Here is a 6,140-nt window from a genome sequence, read left to right as displayed (position 1 = left end):
ATCCCAGGGACTTTACTATAAAGGTAGCTCAAGGAGAAATCCAAGGAGAGACAAATGACACACCTCCGTCGCCCCTTCTTGCAGTTTTCCTGATGTTGAATACACCTTAGAGCTCCTCTGCAATGCTCTGGGGGTGAGAGTCACAGCCATTACTTCAGCTTCACCAAGGGATTGCTGTGCTTATGGAAGAGAGGGGGCTTGGTCTCTTCCAACAACTGCCTTCTGTGAAGAGGACATTTACCTTGTCCCGATCTGCTACACAATCCCTTCAAGGCAGAAGAGGTGGCTCCATCACAAACTGAGAATTCTAGGAACATGTCGTTGCTTAAGGCTACCCATGCAGATGGAGAGGTAAGTTCTCCACATCCAGCCCAGTGGAGGTTCTTTACGAGAAAGGAGTAATTCTACCAGAGACCCTTCAAATGCTAGACAGCAGGTAGACTAAAATCATGGGTAGTTACCAAGATTCTTTGTCTGGTCAAGCTGGAGTCAGGCTTGTGAACCTTCTAATAAGGCCCATCTGTGTACTTCCTTGTGAAACCCAGGTTAGGCAAAGAACCTGCTAAGTTCATTCTGCAAGAACCCCCTTCGCTACCCGATATCTGATTCATCAGGTTCCTTATCCTCCCATCACCCCCAGTTGGTGTGTCATCTTCTTGGTTTGTCTTTGGCACCAATCTTGTTAACACAGTTCAGCGTGAATCCCCCTTACCACTGACATTTCCGTCTTCGTAACTTTCCACCCAGTGACCACACACTGCTCCTTGACAGTCAATTCCCACTTGCCTGTGCCATATGCAGAGTTGAACACAGTTTTTCTCCCTCACTGCAGGAGGCTATTGCAGTGGTCCACTCAACTGAAGATCAAACTCCTGGGAGAACTTGGCATTGGCAATCCAGAACACATGCAGGCGCTTGACTTTCTGAGCAAATTCGAGGACATGACCATGAAAAAGGATCTTGAGCTCCTAAGATGCTTTGCCCAGGTGCTGGAACTCTCCACTGAGCTGAGTAAAAAGGCTGCCTTAGCCTGAGACTTTGCTGAATTCGTTTATCAGTTCTAGGAGTCTCTTAGATGAGTCGTTAGGGTTTTCTAGATATAATATCATATCATCGGCAAAGAGAGAGAGTTTGATCTCGTCTGTCCCCATTTGGACACCCTTAATATCCCTCTCTTGCCTAATTGCTGTGGCGAGGATTTCGAGCACTATGTTGAATAGAAGTGGAGATAGTGGGCAGCCTTGTCTGGTTCCGGTTCTAAGTGGGAATGGTTTCAATTTTTCCCCATTCAATATGATATACAGAAACTTTTCAAAAGAAGACAGAATAATGGCCAGCAAACATATAAAAAAATGCTCAACATCTCTAATCATTAGAGAAATGCAAATCAAAACCACAATGAGGTATCACCTAACCCCAGTGAGATTGGCCTCTATCAAAAAAACACAAAACAAAAAATGTTGGCGAGGATGTGGAGAGACAGGAACACTTCTACACTGCTGGTGGGACTGTAAGTTAGTGCAGCCTCTGTGGAAAAGAATTTGGAGATACCTCAGAGAGCTAAAAATAGAAATACCATTCGATCCAGCAATAGCACTATTAGGCATCTACCCAAAAGAGCACAAAACATTCTACGATAAGGACATCTGCACCCGAATGTTTATGGCAGCACAATTCACTATTGCAAGAATGTGGAAACAACCCAAGTGCCCGTCAATCCATGAGTGGATTATCAAAATTTGGTATATGTTCACAATGGAATATTACTCAATCATAAGAAATGACAGTGATCTAGTACCTCTTACACTTTCCTGGATTAAACTTAAGCCCATTATCCAAAGTGGAGCACCACAAGAGCAGCAGAACGGGACCCATTTGTACTCACCATCAAATTGGTATTAACTAATCAACACATAAATGCACATATCAGAACAACATCTATTGGATGCTGGGGAAGGGGGAGGGTGGTGGGAGGAGGGGGAAGAGGGAGGAGGGGAGGGGTATTTGTATACACAAGGAGTGCAATGCGCACTACCCGAAGGATGGACATATTTGAAACACGGACTTCGGTGGGGGGGGGGAACCAAGGGCAATACACGTAACCTAAACATATGTACACCCATAATTTGCTGAAATAAAAAAAAATAAAATAAAATAAAACACAGCTAAGAAAAAAAAAAAAGGCTGCCTTAATAAACCAGGACATCTGGGAAGAGGCCCAGGGCATGGCGCCCCACCCCAGCCAGGGGTAGCTCAGTCAAGACAACGCCTGTGAGGAGCCCCAGGGAACACTGAAGAGCACACCCCTGTCTGAGGACAACAAGGCTCATGTTTCCCAAGAGTGATGAACACTTTCACCCAAAAACCTAATGTTTTTATTATAAATAAAACCTGCCAAAAACTGACTGAAAACAACTGACGTGTCCTTGAATGGGTGCAGGGTTACAGAGTGTGGTGCATACATACTATGGAAACCCACTCAGCACTAACAGAAGGAACAAGCTTTGAAACACAACTTGGACAAGTCTCCAAGGAATTTTGCAGAGCGAAAAAGGCCAATCACAAAAGGTTAGATACTTAATAATTTCATTAATATAGCATTCTTAGAAAGAAACAGATTTATGGACACAAAGTTTATTCATGATGCTGAATAAACTCTTCCTAGCTGTGCTCTAATAGTTCTCAAATAGTTTTTTTGAACAGTGACAAAACAGCTAAAACATAACAAGTATATTTTAAAGACTTTTAGAAGACAAATAAGTTTAAGCTTTTAAAAAGTGTAACTATTTTAGAGTAATCTGTCATGGGACTAGAGTTTTTTCTCTGTTTATCTTGTGCCATTAAAGGGGAACTCATCCCTGTGTCAATCACTCACAATGAGAAAGTCGTGGTGGAAATTAACCACAGCCTGCCACAGTGACTGTCATACTGCACAGTAGCCTCTCCCTGACAACATGTTCCAGGGAAAGAAATAGTTTCCAATCCATACCCCACATGCGAGCCCCCAGGTTCACCAGGATGAGCTGAGATCATCTTACTACTGATGTGTCCCAGGTGCTCAGTGTCTGGGAAAGTCACTGAGGACCAGCCCTGTGCTTTCAGTGCTAAACAGGAAGGACCTCTGACCCTCAAAACCCTGACGATGACGGGGGGACCTCTTTTAGAGAGGACAGCCTTCTGACATTTTCCATCTTTAAATGACACGATCTGTTGTGTTTTCTAGTTCTGGGTTTTGTTTTGTTTTGTTTTTTTGCTGCAGCAATTGAGTAGCCACTTCTGTTCTGGTACAGAAGGATCGATTTGAAAAAGCAATTCCAGAGACCCTCCCCCCAAGGATGCAGTAGGATGATATCAAGTAGGAACTGAGAGTAAGTGCCCTCCTCTTTTTGAAGGACAGTATTTCATAGCCATCTCTAGTTTGGATGAGAAACAGGAGCCCTGTTTTCTATGAGTGATTTCAGACAGCAAGAAAGGCTCAGTTAAACACTTGCAGTTAATGTTGACTGAAAGACTTCCCTCTACAGCCAAAGGGGAGTAAGTTTCTATTTAAAGGTATCATACTTTCAAGGTGACCAGCCACCAGAAGTAATTAATAATGAAAAACATGAAATATTCAACATGTTTCATTTTTGGACAGTACTCTAATAGAAGTGTTCATACAAAAAACACCTTTGTCCTAAGCTGGACACCATTACTTGAAGGGGTAACATGGCAACATTTGAGTGTCTATCCAAGATGCCTCAAAGTAGCTGACAACTCTGCTCTCTACAAATAAAACATTTGGGCACACACCAGGAGGCAATTATGAGCTCAGAAGTCTGTTCCCATGTGAATAAGCAAGTTGAACTCCCCTCAGCACAACTGAGGCTAATTGGCCACACCTTTTCTGTGAATGCGATTGTGACAGAGCACCCCAGACTCACAGGCTCATTCTTCAGCATCACGTAGACTCACGACATTCGCCAGTCAATTCTCAGCTTTACTGGAAGTAGATGATTCATTCTGAAGTGGAGACCCCAAGATGAGATTCATCTTCTGCATCCCATGATCCATTAAGTGAAGATATTAATATGGCAGAAGTCAGGACACGGGGACTAAGAACCTTAACAGCCAGTATGATCAGAAGGTGGGCCCTAGTGCTGACCTCACTAACACCTAAGAGCCCTGGACATGGAGCAAACCTGGCCCTGCCTGCATCACCAGCATTGAGGACCAGAGCTCAGGGAAGAGCTCCATGCTGCAAGCTCTGTGGGGAGCCACGCTTCCCAGAGGCAGTGGTATTGTCACACAAGATGTCCTCTGGTACTGGAAGTCAGAAAACTTGGGCAGGAAGATGAATGGAGAAAGTCAGTTGCCAGGACTTTGAGATTGAGATTTCAGATGTTTCAAACACGGAAAGGAAATCCATCAGCCTAAGATGTCACTGCTGCAGAAAAAGATGCAATCAGTCATGAGCTAAAATCCAGAGGGAGCTGCTCAAACATCCAGGAGACCTTCCTGGTATTACCAGAGTGGTATCAGCCCACTGGCACTCAGTGTCAGAGGAAGGCACTTGAAGGCATGCAAAGAAGTTCATTGAAAGCCAGAGACAGTCTACTTGGCAGTAGTCCTCAGTTACATGGACGTCACCGCCACAGAAGCACCCTACGTCACTCAGGAAGCAGATCCTGACACACACAGCACCATAGTAATCTCGACCAAGCCTGATCTGGTGGACAAAGATACCAAAGATAAGGTCCTCCGTGTGGTATCAAACCTCCTGTGCCACCTGCAGGGTGCAGACTACCAAGGGCACATTGCTGAGGACCAAGTAAACGCACCAGTTCTGATTAAATTCTAACCAGCTTTACTGCCACGCTACAGTGCTTGTTAATCACGTTGATTATCAGTGTACAGGATAAAGCGGTTTGCATCTGCTCACAGCATTTGTAATGTGACCAACAGCAAATTATAGACATAGCCCGCACATTGTTTATTTTCTTTCCTCTTATACCCATTCCCCTGGACTACTGAAGCCTTTCTTCCCCGAAAAGCATCTCCAAGGAAAAACACAGGAAGGGCCCAACTGGAAGGGATGACCAAAAGCTACCTCTCCCATACAGAAAACGTAGTCATTGGCTCAGTTTTTCCCCGCAAAAGAAGTGGGCAAAGCTAAAGCCAAATGCGGTTGACAGCAGCATCCACTAGAGGAAGAGCATGACATTAGCTGCTTCCTCAATTCATGGGAGCTCAGAAGTGATACATCAGGAGGAAATTCCTTTCACAAAGGAAATGAAAGTTGATGGTTCCACTCAGATCAGATGCACGCTATTCTTACAAGTTCAAGGAATGGAGGAAAGAATTCATTGGGACCTATATTGTGAACAAAGTATTTCGGATCCCATTTCTCCTAACATAGTGAGGTGTATGGAAACGATAGGCAACAGGTGGTAACATCTCAATAGTCACACGTGTAAAGACCAAACCAAGCCACCACAACGCCCAGAGGGATCACTTGTAATTATGTTCAACAGTCACCTTAGAACTCATAAGATCTAAGGGAGAGCTGACAGATGAGGTAGGTCTAACTAGATAGATCAACACACAATTCCATGTGTTTTGTGAGAGAAAAGTGAGAGATTTAAAATCACAACTCATCCCTTTGACTCTAATAAGTTATGTTCAACTTTTACACTGATACTCAATTATTTCATTATCCCCAATGCTTCTGTAAGCACTGAGCCCATTCTTTTGCAGAACATCCAGTGCTTTCTACTTTATTAACTTGGCTGCCCCAGGCCACACCCTCACTCTCTTGATCCACTTACTTGCACCCAGGCCCACATCTGGGCAGTCCAGGGGACCTGAGGCCTCTGGTGCAAGAAAACTTACTGTGATCGTTGCACAGAGTGATGAGGATAAGAGACGAGACCAGTTCCCAAGTAGGGAAGACATTCTGAGGTACATTCTGCACCTTCCTCACACAGACCCAGTGGGGTTGAGCCCCAGTCACCTCCAAGTGGCCAGGGCAATACCACCCCTCAATGGCTGCTCCCTCCATGTGACACCTGTTCACCAGACTATTCAGGCCTATCTGGGGTCACTTCCCAAATAGTACCAGATACATGACCAGATAAATGACCACCACAGAAGCCCTTGTT

This window comes from Propithecus coquereli, unplaced genomic scaffold (genome assembly GCF_000956105.1).
Source record: "Propithecus coquereli isolate 6110/MARCELLA unplaced genomic scaffold, Pcoq_1.0 Scaffold88, whole genome shotgun sequence".
Classification (NCBI taxonomy): Eukaryota; Metazoa; Chordata; class Mammalia; order Primates; family Indriidae; genus Propithecus; species Propithecus coquereli.
This window is presented reverse-complemented; position numbering follows the sequence as displayed.